Genomic DNA, 18586 nt, shown 5'->3' with positions numbered 1-18586 from the left:
TCAGAATGAGTAAATTGGCCATTTCCATTCACTTTTACCCATTCCTCAAATCTTGTGTTTAAGGCCCCTGGAAGCATGAAAATCACTTTAAACATATCATTTTATCTTTAAAAGTGATTTTTCACATACAAATGTGAATTGTAGTTCAAAGAGGCAACATTTGAAAATGGACCATTTTTTTAGTTTCTGAAGCATGTCGTAAGGGGGGGTGGTTATCTTTTTCATCAAAAAATGGGCGTTTTTGATTGAACAATAAAGGCCTCCAAATGTTATTTTATTCACTTCCAGTGGAGTAGAAACACTTTTTAAGGCCGCAGAGTGAGTAAATTGGCCATTTTCATTCACTTTTACCCATTCCAAAAATCTTGTGTTTAAGACCCCTGGACGCATGAAAATCACTTTAAACATATCATTTTATCTCTAAAAGTGATAATCCACATACAAATGTGAATTGTAGTTCAAAGAGGCAACATTTGAAAATGAACCATTTTTTTTGTTTCTGAAGCATGTCGTAAGGGGGGGTGGTTATCTCTTTCATCAAAAATCGGGCATTTTTGATTGAACAATAAAGGCCTACAAATGTTATTTAATTCACTTTCTGGGGTGGAGAAAAACTTTTTAAGGCCTCAGAGTGAATAAATTGGCCATTTTCATTCAAGTTTTCCCATTCCTCAAATCTTGTGTTTAGGGCCCGGGGAAGCTTGAAAATCACTTCAAACATCTAATTTTATCTCTAAAAGTGATTATCCACGTACAAATGTGAATTGTAGTTCAAAGACGCAACATTTGAAAATGGACCATTTTTTTTATTTCTGAAGCATGTCGTCGGGGGGGTGGTTATCTCTTTCGTCAAAAATCTGGCATTTTCGCTTGAACAATAAAGACCTCCAAATGTTATTTTATGCACTTGCCGTGGAGTAGAAACACTTTTTAAGGCCGCAGAGTGAGTAAATTGCCCATTTTCATTCACTTTTACCCATTCCTCAAATCTTGTGTTTAAGGCGCCTGGAAGCATGAAAATCACTTTAAACATCTCATTTTTTCTTTAAAAGTGATTTTCCACGTACAAATGTGAATTGTAGTTCAATGAGGCAACATTTGAAAACCAACCATTTTTTTCGTTTCTGAAGCATGTCGTAAGGGGGGGTGGTTATCTCTTTCACCAAACAATGGGCGTTTTTGATTGAACAATAAAGGCCTCCAAATGTTATTTTATTCACTTCCCGTGGAGTAGAAACACTTTTTAAGGCCGCAGAGTGAGTAAATTGGCCATTTTCATTCACTTTTACCCATTTCTCAAATCTTGTGTTTAGGGCCCCTGGAAGCTTGAAAATCACTTTAAACATCTAATCTTATATCTAAAAGTGATTTTCCACGTACAAATGTGAATTGTAGTTCAAAGACGCAACATTTGAAAATGGACCATTTTTTTCGTTTCTGAAGCATGTCGTAAGGGGGGGTGGTTATCTCTTTCATCAAAAATCTGGCGTTTTTCATTGAACAATAAAGGCCTCCAAATGTTATTTAATTCACTTCCCTTGGAGGAGAAACACTTTTTAAGGCCGCAGAGTGAGTAAATTGGCCATTTTCATTCACTTTTACCCATTTCTCAAATCTTGTGTTTAGGGCCCCTGGAAGCATGAAAATCACTTTAAACAGATAATTTTATCTTTAAAAGTGATTTTCCACGTACAAATGTGAATTGTAGTTCAAAGAGGCAACATTTGAAAACGGACCATTTTTTTCGTTTCTTAAGCATGTCGTAAGGGGGGTGGTTATCTCTTTCATCAAAAATCGGGCATTTTTGATTGAACAATAAAGGCCTACAAATGTTATTTTATTCACTTTCTGGGGTGGAGAAAAACTTTTTAAGGCCTCAGAGTGAATAAATTGGCCATTTTCATTCAAGTTTTCCCATTCCTCAAATCTTGTGTTTAGGGCCCGGGGAAGCTTGAAAATCACTTCAAACATCTAATTTTATCTCTAAAAGTGATTATCCACATACAAATGTGAATTGTAGTTCAAAGACGCAACATTTGAAAATGGACCATTTTTTTTATTTCTGAAGCATGTCGTCGGGGGGGGTGGTTATCTCTTTCGTCAAAAATCTGGCGTTTTCGCTTGAACAATAAAGACCTCCAAATGTTATTTTATGCACTTGCCGTGGAGTAGAAACACTTTTTAAGGCCGCAGAGTGAGTAAATTGCCCATTTTCATTCACTTTTACCCATTCCAAAAATCTTGTGTTTAAGACCCCTGGACGCATGAACATCACTTTAAACATATCATTTTATCTCTAAAAGTGATAATCCACATACAAATGTGAATTGTAGTTCAAAGATGCAACATTTGAAAATGAACCATTTTTTTCGTTTCTGAAGCATGTCGTAAGGGGGGGTGGTTATCTCTTTCATCAAAAATCTGGCGTTTTTGATTGAACAATAAAGGCCTCCAAATGTTATTTAATTCACTTCCCGTGGAGGAGAAACACTTTTTAAGGCCTCAGAATGAGTAAATTGGCCATTTCCATTCACTTTTACCCATTCCTCAAATCTTGTGTTTAAGGCCCCTGGAAGCATGAAAATCACTTTAAACATATAATTTTATCTTTAAAAGTGATTTTCCACATACAAATGTGAATTGTAGTTCAAAGAGGCAACATTTGAAAACGGACCATTTTTTTCGTTTCTGAAGCATGTCGTAAGGGGGGGTGGTTATCTCTTTCATCAAAAATCGGGCGTTTTTGATTGAACAATAAAGGCCTACAAATGTTATTTAATTCGCTTCCCGTGAAGGAGAAACACTTTTTAAGGCCGCAGAGTGAGTAAATTGGCCAGTTTCATTCACTTTTACCCATTCCTCAAATCTTGTGTTTAAGGCCCCTGGAAGCATGAAAATCAGTTTAAACATCTCATTTTTTCTTTAAAAGTGATTTTCCACGTACAAATGTGAATTGTAGTTCAAAGAGGCAACATTTGAAAACGGACCAATTTTTTCGTTTCTGAAGCATGTCGTAAGGGGGGGTGGTTATCTCTTTCACCAAAAAATGGGCGTTTTTGATTGAACAATAAAGGCCTCCAAATGTTATTTTATTCACTTCCAGTGGAGGAGAAACACTTTTTAAGGCCTCAGAATGAGTAAATGGGCCATTTCCATTCACTTTTACCCATTCCTCAAATCTTGTGTTTAAGGCCCCTGGAAGCATGAAAATCACTTTAAACATCTCATTTTATCTCTAAAAGTGATAATCCACATACAAATGTGAATTGTAGTTCAAAGACGTAACATTTGAAAATGGACCATTTTTTTCGTTTCTGAAGCATGTCGTAAGGGGGGGTGGTTATCTCTTTCATCAAAAATCTGGCGTTTTTCATTGAACAATAAAGGCCTCCAAATGTTATTTAATTCACTTCCCGTGGAGTAGAAACACTTTTTAAGGCCGCAGAGTGAGTAAATTGGCCATTTTCATTCACTTTTACCCATTCCTCAAATCTTGTGTTTAAGGCCCCTGGAAGCATGAAAATCACTTTAAACATCTCATTTTTTCTTTAAAAGTGATTTTCCACGTACAAATGTGAATTGTAGTTCAAAGAGGCAACATTTGAAAACGGACCATTTTTTTCGTTTCTGAAGCATGTCGTAAGGGGGGGTGGTTATCTCTTTCACCAAAAAATGGGCGTTTTTGATTGAACAAGAAAGGCCTCCAAATGTTATTTTATTCACTTCCCGTGGAGTAGAAACACTTTTTAAGGCCGCAGAGTGAGTAAATTGGCCATTTTCATTCACTTTTACCCATTCCAAAAATCTTGTGTTTAAGGCCCCTGGAAGCATGAAAATCACTTTAAACATATCATTTTTTCTTTAAAAGTGATTTTCCACGTACAAATGTGAATTGTAGTTCAAAGAGGCAACATTTGAAAACGGACCATTTTTTTTGTTTCTGAAGCATGTCATAAGGGGGGGGTGGTCATCTCTTTCACCAAAAAATGGGCGTTTTTGATTGAACAATAAATGCCTCCAAATGTTATTTTATTCACTTCCCGTGGAGTAGAAACACTTTTTAAGGCCGCAGAGTGAGTAAATTGGCCATTTTCATTCACTTTTACACATTCCAAAAATCTTGTGTTTAAGACCCCTGGGCGCATGAAAATCACTTTAAACATATCATTTTAGCTCTAAAAGTGATAATCCACATACAAATGTGAATTGTAGTTCAAAGATGCAACATTTGAAAATGAACCATTTTTTTTGTTTCTGAAGCATGTCGTAAGGGGGGGTGGTTATCTCTTTCATCAAAAATCGGGCATTTTTGATTGAACAATAAAGACCTCCAAATGTTATTTTATTCACTTACCGTGGAGGAGAAAAACTTTTTAAGGCCGCAGAGTGAGTAAATTGGCCATTTTCATTTACTTTTACCCATTTCTAAAATCTTGTGTTTAGGGCCCCTGGAAGCTTGAAAATCACTTTAAACATCTAATCTTATCTCTAAAAGTGATTTTCCACGTACAAATGTGAATTGTAGTTCAAAGAGGCAACATTTGAAAATGGACCATTTTTTTCGTTTCTGAAGCATGTCGTAAGGGGGGGTGGTTATCTCTTTCATCAAAAATCGGGCGTTTTTGATTGAACAATAAAGGCCTACAAATGTTATTTAATTCGCTTCCCGTGGAGTAGAAATACTTTTTAAGGCCGCAGAGTGAGTAAATTGGCCATTTTCATTCACTTTTACCCATTCCTCAAATCTTGTGTTTAGGGCCCGGGGAAGCTTGAAAATCACTTCAAACATCTAATTTTATCTCTAAAAGTGATTATCCACGTACAAATGTGAATTGTAGTTCAAAGACGCAACATTTGAAAATGGACCATTTTTTTTATTTCTGAAGCATGTCGTCGGGGGGTGGTTATCTCTTTCGTCAAAAATCTGGCATTTTCGCTTGAACAATAAAGACCTCCAAATGTTATTTTATGCACTTGCCGTGGAGTAGAAACACTTTTTAAGGCCGCAGAGTGAGTAAATTGCCCATTTTCATTCACTTTTACCCATTCCTCAAATCTTGTGTTTAAGGCGCCTGGAAGCATGAAAATCACTTGAAACAGCTCATTTTTTCTTTAAAAGTGATTTTCCACGTACAAATGTGAATTGTAGTTCAATGAGGCAACATTTGAAAACCAACCATTTTTTTCGTTTCTGAAGCATGTCGTAAGGGGGGGTGGTTATCTCTTTCACCAAACAATGGGTGTTTTTGATTGAACAATAAAGGCCTCCAAATGTTATTTTATTCACTTCCCGTGGAGTAGAAACACTTTTTAAGGCCGCAGAGTGAGTAAATTGGCCATTTTCATTCACTTTTACCCATTTCTCAAATCTTGTGTTTAGGGCCCCTGGAAGCTTGAAAATCACTTTAAACATCTAATCTTATATCTAAAAGTGATTTTCCACGTACAAATGTGAATTGTAGTTCAAAGAGGCAACATTTAAAAATGGACCATTTTTTTCGTTTCTGAAGCATGTCGTAAGGGGGGGTGGTTATCTCTTTCGTCAAAAATCTGGCGTTTTCGCTTGAACAATAAAGACCTCCAAATGTTATTTTATTCACTTACCGTGGAGGAGAAAAACTTTTTAAGGCCGCAGAGTGAGTAAATTGGCCATTTTCATTTACTTTTACCCATTTCTCAAATCTTGTGTTTAGGACCCCTGGAAGCTTGAAAATCACTTTAAACATCTAATCTTATCTCTAAAAGTGATTTTCCACGTACAAATGTGAATTGTAGTTCAAAGACGCAACATTTGAAAATGGACCATTTTTTTCGTTTCTGAAGCATGTCGTAAGGGGGGGTGGTTATCTCTTTCATCAAAAATCTGGCGTTTTTCATTGAACAATAAAGGCCTACAAATTTTATTTAATTCGCTTCCCGTGGAGTAGAAATACTTTTTAAGGCCGCAGAGTGAGTAAATTGGCCATTTTCATTCACTTTTACCCATTCCTCAAATCTTGTGTTTAAGGCCCCTGGAAGCATGAAAATCACTTTAAACATCTCATTCTTTCTTTAAAAGTGATTTTCCACGTACAAATGTGAATTGTAGTTCAAAGAGGCAACATTTGAAAACGGACCATTTTTTTCGTTTCTGAAGCATGTCGTAAGGGGGGGTGGTTATCTCTTTCACCAAAAAATGGGCGTTTTTGATTGAACATTAAAGGCCTCCAAATGTTATTTTATTCACTTCCAGTGGAGTAGAAACACTTTTTAAGGCCGCAGAGTGAGTAAATTGGCCATTTTCATTCACTTTTACCCATTCCAAAAATCTTGTGTTTAAGACCCCTGGACGCATGAAAATCACTTTAAACATATCATTTTATCTCTAAAAGTGATAATCCACATACAAATGTGAATTGTAGTTCAAAGAGACAACATTTGAAAATGAACCATTTTTTTTGTTTCTGAAGCATGTCGTAAGGGGGGGTGGTTATCTCTTTCATCAAAAATCGGGCATTTTTGATTGAACAATAAAGGCCTACAAATGTTATTTAATTCACTTTCTGGGGTGGAGAAAAACTTTTTAAGGCCTCAGAGTGAATAAATTGGCCATTTTCATTCAAGTTGTCCCATTCCTCAAATCTTGTGTTTAGGGCCCGGGGAAGCTTGAAAATCACTTCAAACATCTAATTTTATCTCTAAAAGTGATTATCCACGTACAAATGTGAATTGTAGTTCAAAGAGGCAACATTTGAAAATGGACCATTTTTTTCGTTTCTGAAGCATGTCGTAAGGGGGGGTGGTTATCTCTTTCATCAAAAATCGGGCGTTTTTGATTGAACAATAAAGGCCTACAAATGTTATTTAATTCGCTTCCCGTGGAGTAGAAACACTTTTTAAGGCCGCAGAGTGAGTAAATTGGCCATTTTCATTCACTTTTACCCATTCCTCAAATCTTGTGTTTAAGGCCCCTGGAAGCATGAAAATCACTTTAAACATCTCATTTTTTCTTTAAAAGTGATTTTCCACGTACAAATGTGAATTGTAGTTCAATGAGGCAACATTTGAAAACCAACCATTTTTTTCGTTTCTGAAGCATGTCGTAAGGGGGGGGTGGTTATCTCTTTCACCAAACAATGGGCGTTTTTGATTGAACAATAAAGGCCTCCAAATGTTATTTTATTCACTTCCCGTGGAGTAGAAACACTTTTTAAGGCCGCAGAGTGAGTAAATTGGCCATTTTCATTCACTTTTACCCATTTCTCAAATCTTGTGTTTAGGGCCCCTGGAAGCTTGAAAATCACTTTAAACATCTAATCTTATATCTAAAAGTGATTTTCCACGTACAAATGTGAATTGTAGATCAAAGAGGCAACATTTGAAAACGGACCATTTTTTTCGTTTCTGAAGCATGTCGTAAGGGGGGGTGGTTATCTCTTTCACCAAAAAATGGGCGTTTTTTATTGAACAATAAAGACCTCCAAATGTTATTTTATTCACTTCCCGTGGAGTAGAAACACTTTTTAAGGCCGCAGAGTGAGTAAATTGGCCATTTTCATTCACTTTTACCCATTCCAAAAATCTTGTGTTTAAGACCCCTGGACGCATGAAAATCACTTTAAACATATCATTTTATCTCTAAAAGTGATAATCCACATAAAAATGTGAATTGTAGTTCAAAGATGCAACATTTGAAAATGAACCATATTTTTCGTTTCTGAAGCATGTCGTAAGGGGGGGTGGTTATCTCTTTCACCAAAAAATGGACGTTTTTGATTGAACAATAAAGGCCTCCAAATGTTATTTTATTCACTTCCCGTGGAGTAGAAACACTTTTTAAGGCCGCAGAGTGAGTAAATTGCCCATTTTCATTCACTTTTACCCATTCCAAAAATCTTGTGTTTAAGACCCCTGGACGCATGAAAATCACTTTAAACATATCATTTTATCTCTAAAAGTGATAATCCACATACAAATGTGAATTGTAGTTCAAAGATGCAACACTTGAAAATTAACCATATTTTTCGTTTCTGAAGCATGTCGTAAGGGGGGGTGGTTATCTCTTTCATCAAAAATCTGGCGTTTTTGATTGAACAATAAAGGCCTCCAAATGTTATTTAATTCACTTCCCGTGGAGGAGAAACACTTTTTAAGGCCTCAGAATGAGTAAATTGGCCATTTCCATTCACTTTTACCCATTCCTCAAATCTTGTGTTTAAGGCCCCTGGAAGCATGAAAATCACTTTAAACATATCATTTTATCTTTAAAAGTGATTTTTCACATACAAATGTGAATTGTAGTTCAAAGAGGCAACATTTGAAAATGGACCATTTTTTTAGTTTCTGAAGCATGTCGTAAGGGGGGGTGGTTATCTCTTTCATCAAAAATCGTGCGTTTTTGATTGAACAATAAAGGCCTACAAATGTTATTTAATTCGCTTCCCGTGGAGTAGAAACACTTTTTAAGGCCGCAGAGTGAGTAAATTGGCCATTTTCATTCACTTTTACCCATTCCTCAAATCTTGTGTTTAAGGCCCCTGGAAGCATGAAAATCACTTTAAAGATCTCATTTTTTCTTTAAAAGTGATTTTCCACGTACAAATGTGAATTGTAGTTCAAAGAGGCAACATTTGAAAACGGACCATTTTATTTGTTTCTGAAGCATGTCGTAAGGGGGGTGGTTATCTTTTTCATCAAAAAATGGGCGTTTTTGATTGAACAATAAAGGCCTCCAAATGTTATTTTATTCACTTCCAGTGGAGTAGAAACTCTTTTTAAGGCCGCAGAGTGAGTAAATTGGCCATTTTCATTCACTTTTACCCATTCCAAAAATCTTGTGTTTAAGACCCCTGGACGCATGAAAATCACTTTAAACATATCATTTTATCTCTAAAAGTGATAATCCACATACAAATGTGAATTGTAGTTCAAAGAGGCAACATTTGAAAATGAACCATTTTTTTTGTTTCTGAAGCATGTCGTAAGGGGGGGTGGTTATCTCTTTCATCAAAAATCGGGCATTTTTGATTGAACAATAAAGGCCTACAAATGTTATTTAATTCACTTTCTGGGGTGGAGAAAAACTTTTTAAGGCCTCAGAGTGAATAAATTGGCCATTTTCATTCAAGTTTTCCCATTCCTCAAATCTTGTGTTTAGGGCCCGGGGAAGCTTGAAAATCACTTCAAACATCTAATTTTATCTCTAAAAGTGATTATCCACGTACAAATGTGAATTGTAGTTCAAAGACGCAACATTTGAAAATGGACCATTTTTTTTATTTCTGAAGCATGTCGTCGGGGGGGTGGTTATCTCTTTCGTCAAAAATCTGGTGTTTTCGCTTGAACAATAAAGACCTCCAAATGTTATTTTATGCACTTGCCGTGGAGTAGAAACACTTTTTAAGGCCGCAGAGTGAGTAAATTGCCCATTTTCATTCACTTTTACCCATTCCTCAAATCTTGTGTTTAAGGCGCCTGGAAGCATGAAAATCACTTTAAACATCTCATTTTTTCTTTAAAAGTGATTTTCCACGTACAAATGTGAATTGTAGTTCAATGAGGCAACATTTGAAAACCAACCATTTTTTTCGTTTCTGAAGCATGTCGTAAGGGGGGGTGGTTATCTCTTTCACCAAACAATGGGTGTTTTTGATTGAAAAATAAAGGCCTCCAAATGTTATTTTATTCACTTCCCGTGGAGTAGAAACACTTTTTAAGGCCGCAGAGTGAGTAAATTGGCCATTTTCATTCACTTTTACCCATTTCTCAAATCTTGTGTTTAGGGCCCCTGGAAGTTTGAAAATCACTTTAAACATCTAATCTTATATCTAAAAGTGATTTTCCACGTACAAATGTGAATTGTAGTTCAAAGACGCAACATTTGAAAATGGACCATTTTTTTCGTTTCTGAAGCATGTCGTAAGGGGGGGTGGTTATCTCTTTCGTCAAAAATCTGGCATTTTCGCTTGAACAATAAAGACCTCCAAATGTTATTTTATTCACTTACCGTGGAGGAGAAAAACTTTTTAAGGCCGCAGAGTGAGTAAATTGGCCATTTTCATTTACTTTTACCCATTTCTCAAATCTTGTGTTTAGGACCCCTGGAAGCTTGAAAATCACTTTAAACATCTAATCTTATCTCTAAAAGTGATTTTCCACGTACAAATGTGAATTGTAGTTCAAAGACGCAACATTTGAAAATGGACCATTTTTTTCGTTTCTGAAGCATGTCGTAAGGGGGGGTGGTTATCTCTTTCATCAAAAATCTGGCGTTTTTCATTGAACAATAAAGGCCTCCAAATGTTATTTAATTCACTTCCCGTGGAGGAGAAACACTTTTTAAGGCCTCAGAATGAGTAAATTGGCCATTTCCATTCACTTTTACCCATTCCTCAAATCTTGTGTTTAAGGCCCCTGCAAGCATGAAAATCACTTTAAACATCTCATTTTATCTTTAAAAGTGATTTTCCACGTACAAATGTGAATTGTAGTTCAAAGAGGCAACATTTGAAAATGGACCATTTTTTTCGTTTCTGAAGCATGTCGTAAGGGGGGGTGGTTATCTCTTTCATCAAAAATCGGGCGTTTTTGATTGAACAATAAAGGCCTACAAATGTTATTTAATTCGCTTCCCGTGGAGTAGAAATACTTTTTAAGGCCGCAGAGTGAGTAAATTGGCCATTTTCATTCACTTTTACCCATTCCTCAAATCTTGTGTTTAGGGCCCGGGGAAGCTTGAAAATCACTTCAAACATCTAATTTTATCTCTAAAAGTGATTATCCACGTACAAATGTGAATTGTAGTTCAAAGACGCAACATTTGAAAATGGACCATTTTTTTTATTTCTGAAGCATGTCGTCGGGGGGGTGGTTATCTCTTTCGTCAAAAATCTGGCATTTTCGCTTGAACAATAAAGACCTCCAAATGTTATTTTATGCACTTGCCGTGGAGTAGAAACACTTTTTAAGGCCGCAGAGTGAGTAAATTGCCCATTTTCATTCACTTTTACCCATTCCTCAAATCTTGTGTTTAAGGCGCCTGGAAGCATGAAAATCACTTGAAACATCTCATTTTTTCTTTAAAAGTGATTTTCCACGTACAAATGTGAATTGTAGTTCAATGAGGCAACATTTGAAAACCAACCATTTTTTTCGTTTCTGAAGCATGTCGTAAGGGGGGGTGGTTATCTCTTTCACCAAACAATGGGTGTTTTTGATTGAACAATAAAGGCCTCCAAATGTTATTTTATTCACTTCCCGTGGAGTAGAAACACTTTTTAAGGCCGCAGAGTGAGTAAATTGGCCATTTTCATTCACTTTTACCCATTTCTCAAATCTTGTGTTTAGGGCCCCTGGAAGCTTGAAAATCACTTTAAACATCTAATCTTATATCTAAAAGTGATTTTCCACGTACAAATGTGAATTGTAGTTCAAAGAGGCAACATTTAAAAATGGACCATTTTTTTCGTTTCTGAAGCATGTCGTAAGGGGGGGTGGTTATCTCTTTCGTCAAAAATCTGGCGTTTTCGCTTGAACAATAAAGACCTCCAAATGTTATTTTATTCACTTACCATGGAGGAGAAAAACTTTTTAAGGCCGCAGAGTGAGTAAATTGGCCATTTTCATTTACTTTTACCCATTTCTCAAATCTTGTGTTTAGGACCCCTGGAAGCTTGAAAATCACTTTAAACATCTAATCTTATCTCTAAAAGTGATTTTCCACGTACAAATGTGAATTGTAGTTCAAAGACGCAACATTTGAAAATGGACCATTTTTTTCGTTTCTGAAGCATGTCGTAAGGGGGGGTGGTTATCTCTTTCATCAAAAATCTGGCGTTTTTCATTGAACAATAAAGGCCTCCAAATGTTATTTAATTCACTTCCCGTGGAGGAGAAACACTATTTAAGGCCTCAGAATGAGTAAATTGGCCATTTCCATTCACTTTTACCCATTCCTCAAATCTTGTGTTTAAGGCCCCTGCAAGCATGAAAATCACTTTAAACATCTCATTTTATCTTTAAAAGTGATTTTCCACATACAAATGTGAATTGTAGTTCAAAGAGGCAACATTTGAAAATGGACCATTTTTTTCGTTTCTGAAGCATGTCGTAAGGGGGGGTGGTTATCTCTTTCATCAAAAATCGGGCGTTTTTGATTGAACAATAAAGGCCTACAAATTTTATTTAATTCGCTTCCCGTGGAGTAGAAATACTTTTTAAGGCCGCAGAGTGAGTAAATTGGCCATTTTCATTCACTTTTACCCATTCCTCAAATCTTGTGTTTAAGGCCCCTGGAAGCATGAAAATCACTTTAAACATCTCATTCTTTCTTTAAAAGTGATTTTCCACGTACAAATGTGAATTGTAGTTCAAAGAGGCAACATTTGAAAACGGACCATTTTTTTCGTTTCTGAAGCATGTCGTAAGGGGGGTGGTTATCTCTTTCACCAAAAAATGGGCGTTTTTGATTGAACATTAAAGGCCTCCAAATGTTATTTTATTCACTTCCAGTGGAGTAGAAACACTTTTTAAGGCCGCAGAGTGAGTAAATTGGCCATTTTCATTCACTTTTACCCATTCCAAAAATCTTGTGTTTAAGGCCCCTGGAAGCATGAAAATCACTTTAAACATCTCATTCTTTCTTTAAAAGTGATTTTCCACGTACAAATGTGAATTGTAGTTCAAAGAGGCAACATTTGAAAACGGACCATTTTTTTTGTTTCTGAAGCATGTCGTAAGGGGGGGTGGTTATCTCTTTCATCAAAAATCGGGCATTTTTGATTGAACAATAAAGGCCTACAAATGTTATTTAATTCACTTTCTGGGGTGGAGAAAAACTTTTTAAGGCCTCAGAGTGAATAAATTGGCCATTTTCATTCAAGTTTTCCCATTCCTCAAATCTTGTGTTTAGGGCCCGGGGAAGCTTGAAAATCACTTCAAACATCTAATTTTATCTCTAAAAGTGATTATCCACGTACAAATGTGAATTGTAGTTCAAAGAGGCAACATTTGAAAACGGACCATTTTTTGCGTTTCTGAAGCATGTCGTAAGGGGGGGTGGTTATCTCTTTCACCAAAAAATGGGCGTTTTTTATTGAACAATAAAGACCTCCAAATGTTATTTTATTCACTTCCCGTGGAGTAGAAACACTTTTTAAGGCCGCAGAGTGAGTAAATTGGCCATTTTCATTCACTTTTACCCATTCCAAAAATCTTGTGTTTAAGACCCCTGGACGCATGAAAATCACTTTAAACATATCATTTTATCTCTAAAAGTGATAATCCACATACAAATGTGAATTGTAGTTCAAAGATGCAACACTTGAAAATTAACCATATTTTTCGTTTCTGAAGCATGTCGTAAGGGGGGGTGGTTATCTCTTTCATCAAAAATCTGGCGTTTTTGATTGGACAATAAAGGCCTCCAAATGTTATTTAATTCACTTCCCGTGGAGGAGAAACACTTTTTAAGGCCTCAGAATGAGTAAATTGGCCATTTCCATTCACTTTTACCCATTCCTCAAATCTTGTGTTTAAGGCCCCTGGAAGCATGAAAATCACTTTAAACATATAATTTTATCTTTAAAAGTGATTTTTCACATACAAATGTGAATTGTAGTTCAAAGAGGCAACATTTGAAAATGGACCATTTTTTTAGTTTCTGAAGCATGTCGTAAGGGGGGGTGGTTATCTCTTTCATCAAAAATCGTGCGTTTTTGATTGAACAATAAAGGCCTACAAATGTTATTTAATTCGCTTCCCGTGGAGTAGAAACACTTTTTAAGGCCGCAGAGTGAGTAAATTGGCCATTTTCATTCACTTTTACCCATTCCTCAAATCTTGTGTTTAAGGCCCCTGGAAGCATGAAAATCACTTTAAAGATCTCATTTTTTCTTTAAAAGTGATTTTCCACGTACAAATGTGAATTGTAGTTCAAAGAGGCAACATTTGAAAACGGACCATTTTATTTGTTTCTGAAGCATGTCGTAAGGGGGGTGGTTATCTTTTTCATCAAAAAATGGGCGTTTTTGATTGAACAATAAAGGCCTCCAAATGTTATTTTATTCACTTCCAGTGGAGTAGAAACACTTTTTAAGGCCGCAGAGTGAGTAAATTGGCCATTTTCATTCACTTTTACCCATTCCAAAAATCTTGTGTTTAAGACCCCTGGACGCATGAAAATCACTTTAAACATATCATTTTATCTCTAAAAGTGATAATCCACATACAAATGTGAATTGTAGTTCAAAGAGGCAACATTTGAAAATGAACCATTTTTTTTGTTTCTGAAGCATGTCGTAAGGGGGGGTGGTTATCTCTTTCATCAAAAATCGGGCATTTTTGATTGAACAATAAAGGCCTACAAATGTTATTTAATTCACTTTCTGGGGTGGAGAAAAACTTTTTAAGGCCTCAGAGTGAATAAATTGGCCATTTTCATTCAAGTTTTCCCATTCCTCAAATCTTGTGTTTAGGGCCCGGGGAAGCTTGAAAATCACTTCAAACATCTAATTTTATCTCTAAAAGTGATTATCCACGTACAAATGTGAATTGTAGTTCAAAGACGCAACATTTGAAAATGGACCATTTTTTTTATTTCTGAAGCATGTCGTCGGGGGGGTGGTTATCTCTTTCGTCAAAAATCTGGCGTTTTCGCTTGAACAATAAAGACCTCCAAATGTTATTTTATGCACTTGCCGTGGAGTAGAAACACTTTTTAAGGCCGCAGAGTGAGTAAATTGCCCATTTTCATTCACTTTTACCCATTCCTCAAATCTTGTGTTTAAGGCGCCTGGAAGCATGAAAATCACTTTAAACATCTCATTTTTTCTTTAAAAGTGATTTTCCACGTACAAATGTGAATTGTAGTTCAATGAGGCAACATTTGAAAACCAACCATTTTTTTCGTTTCTGAAGCATGTCGTAAGGGGGGGTGGTTATCTCTTTCACCAAACAATGGGTGTTTTTGATTGAAAAATAAAGGCCTCCAAATGTTATTTTATTCACTTCCCGTGGAGTAGAAACACTTTTTAAGGCCGCAGAGTGAGTAAATTGGCCATTTTCATTCACTTTTACCCATTTCTCAAATCTTGTGTTTAGGGCCCCTGGAAGTTTGAAAATCACTTTAAACATCTAATCTTATATCTAAAAGTGATTTTCCACGTACAAATGTGAATTGTAGTTCAAAGACGCAACATTTGAAAATGGACCATTTTTTTCGTTTCTGAAGCATGTCGTAAGGGGGGGTGGTTATCTCTTTCGTCAAAAATCTGGCATTTTCGCTTGAACAATAAAGACCTCCAAATGTTATTTTATTCACTTACCGTGGAGGAGAAAAACTTTTTAAGGCCGCAGAGTGAGTAAATTGGCCATTTTCATTTACTTTTACCCATTTCTCAAATCTTGTGTTTAGGACCCCTGGAAGCTTGAAAATCACTTTAAACATCTAATCTTATCTCTAAAAGTGATTTTCCACGTACAAATGTGAATTGTAGTTCAAAGACGCAACATTTGAAAATGGACCATTTTTTTCGTTTCTGAAGCATGTCGTAAGGGGGGGTGGTTATCTCTTTCATCAAAAATCTGGCGTTTTTCATTGAACAATAAAGGCCTCCAAATGTTATTTAATTCACTTCCCGTGGAGGAGAAACACTTTTTAAGGCCTCAGAATGAGTAAATTGGCCATTTCCATTCACTTTTACCCATTCCTCAAATCTTGTGTTTAAGGCCCCTGGAAGCATGAAAATCACTTTAAACATCTCATTTTATCTTTAAAAGTGATTTTCCACATACAAATGTGAATTGTAGTTCAAAGAGGCAACATTTGAAAATGGACCATTTTTTTCGTTTCTGAAGCATGTCGTAAGGGGGGGTGGTTATCTCTTTCATCAAAAATCGGGCGTTTTTGATTGAACGATAAAGGCCTACAAATGTTATTTAATTCGCTTCCCGTGGAGTAGAAATACTTTTTAAGGCCGCAGAGTGAGTAAATTGGCCATTTTCATTCACTTTTACCCATTCCTCAAATCTTGTGTTTAAGGCCCCTGGAAGCATGAAAATCACTTTAAACATATAATTTTATCTTTAAAAGTGATTTTCCACATACAAATGTGAATTGTAGTTCAAAGAGGCAACATTTGAAAACGGACCATTTTTTTCGTTTCTGAAGCATGTCGTAAGGGGGGGGGGTTATCTCTTTCACCAAAAAATGGGCATTTTTTATTGAACAATAAAGATCTCCAAATGTTATTTTATTCACTTCCCGTGGAGTAGAAACACTTTTTAAGGCCGCAGAGTGAGTAAATTGGCCATTTTCATTCACTTTTACCCATTTCTCAAATCTTGTGTTTAGGGCCCCTGGAAGCTTGAAAATCACTTTAAACATCTAATCTTATATCTAAAAGTGATTTTCCACGTACAAATGTGAATTGTAGTTCAAAGAGGCAACATTTGAAAACGGACCATTTTTTTCGTTTCTGAAGCATGTCGTAAGGGGGGGTGGTTATCTCTTTCACCAAAAAATGGGCGTTTTTTATTGAACAATAAAGACCTCCAAATGTTATTTTATTCACTTCCCGTGGAGTAGAAACACTTTTTAAGGCCGCAGAGTGAGTAAATTGGCCATTTTCATTCACTTTTACCCATTCCAAAAATCTTGTGTTTAAGACCCCTGGACGCATGAAAATCACTTTAAACATATCATTTTATCTCTAAAAGTGATAATCCACATACAAATGTGAATTGTAGTTCAAAGATGCAACACTTGAAAATTAACCATATTTTTCGTTTCTGAAGCATGTCGTAAGGGGGGGTGGTTATCTCTTTCATCAAAAATCTGGCGTTTTTGATTGAACAATAAAGGCCTCCAAATGTTATTTAATTCACTTCCCGTGGAGGAGAAACACTTTTTAAGGCCTCAGAATGAGTAAATTGGCCATTTCCATTCACTTTTACCCATTCCTCAAATCTTGTGTTTAAGGCCCCTGGAAGCATGAAAATCACTTTAAACATATCATTTTATCTTTAAAAGTGATTTTTCACATACAAATGTGAATTGTAGTTCAAAGAGGCAACATTTGAAAATGGACCATTTTTTTAGTTTCTGAAGCATGTCGTAAGGGGGGGTGGTTATCTCTTTCATCAAAAATCGTGCGTTTTTGATTGAACAATAAAGGCCTACAAATGTTATTTAATTCGCTTCCCGTGGAGTAGAAACACTTTTTAAGGCCGCAGAGTGAGTAAATTGGCCATTTTCATTCACTTTTACCCATTCCTCAAATTTTGTGTTTAAGGCCCCTGGAAGCATGAAAATCACTTTAAAGATCTCATTTTTTCTTTAAAATTGATTTTCCACGTACAAATGTGAATTGTAGTTCAAAGAGGCAACATTTGAAAACGGACCATTTTATTTGTTTCTGAAGCATGTCGTAAGGGGGGGTGGTTATCTTTTTCATCAAAAAATGGGCGTTTTTGATTGAACAATAAAGGCCTCCAAATGTTATTTTATTCACTTCCAGTGGAGTAGAAACACTTTTTAAGGCCACAGAGTGAGTAAATTGGCCATTTTCATTCACTTTTACCCATTCCAAAAATCTTGTGTTTAAGACCCCTGGACGCATGAAAATCACTTTAAACATATCATTTTATCTCTAAAAGTGATAATCCACATACAAATGTGAATTGTAGTTCAAAGAGGCAACATTTGAAAATGAACCATTTTTTTTGTTTCTGAAGCATGTCGTAAGGGGGGGTGGTTATCTCTTTCATCAAAAATCGGGCATTTTTGATTGAAAAATAAAGGCCTACAAATGTTATTTAATTCACTTTCTGGGGTGGAGAAAAACTTTTTAAGGCCTCAGAGTGAATAAATTGGCCATTTTCATTCAAGTTTTCCCATTCCTCAAATCTTGTGTTTAGGGCCCGGGGAAGCTTGAAAATCACTTCAAACATCTAATTTTATCTCTAAAAGTGATTATCCACGTACAAATGTGAATTGTAGTTCAAAGACGCAACATTTGAAAATGGACCATTTTTTTTATTTCTGAAGCATGTCGTCGGGGGGGTGGTTATCTCTTTCGTCAAAAATCTGGCGTTTTCGCTTGAACAATAAAGACCTCCAAATGTTATTTTATGCACTTGCCGTGGAGTAGAAACACTTTTTAAGGCCGCAGAGTGAGTAAATTGCCCATTTTCATTCACTTTTACCCATTCCTCAAATCTTGTGTTTAAGGCGCCTGGAAGCATGAAAATCACTTTAAACATCTCATTTTTTCTTTAAAAGGGATTTTCCACGTACAAATGTGAATTGTAGTTCAATGAGGCAACATTTGAAAACCAACCATTTTTTTCGTTTCATAAGCATGTCGTAAGGGGGGGTGGTTATCTGTTTCACCAAACAATGGGTGTTTTTGATTGAAAAATAAAGGCCTCCAAATGTTATTTTATTCACTTCCCGTGGAGTAGAAACACTTTTTAAGGCCGCAGAGTGAGTAAATTGGGCATTTTCATTCACTTTTACCCATTTCTCAAATCTTGTGTTTAGGGCCCCTGGAAGTTTGAAAATCACTTTAAACATCTAATCTCATATCTAAAAGTGATTTTCCACGTA

The sequence above is a fragment of the Triturus cristatus genome, chromosome 10 (genome assembly GCF_964204655.1).
Source record: "Triturus cristatus chromosome 10, aTriCri1.1, whole genome shotgun sequence".
NCBI classification, from domain to species: Eukaryota; Metazoa; Chordata; class Amphibia; order Caudata; family Salamandridae; genus Triturus; species Triturus cristatus.
The sequence above is the reverse complement of the archived record's forward strand: the minus strand, read 5'-3'. Positions refer to the sequence as shown.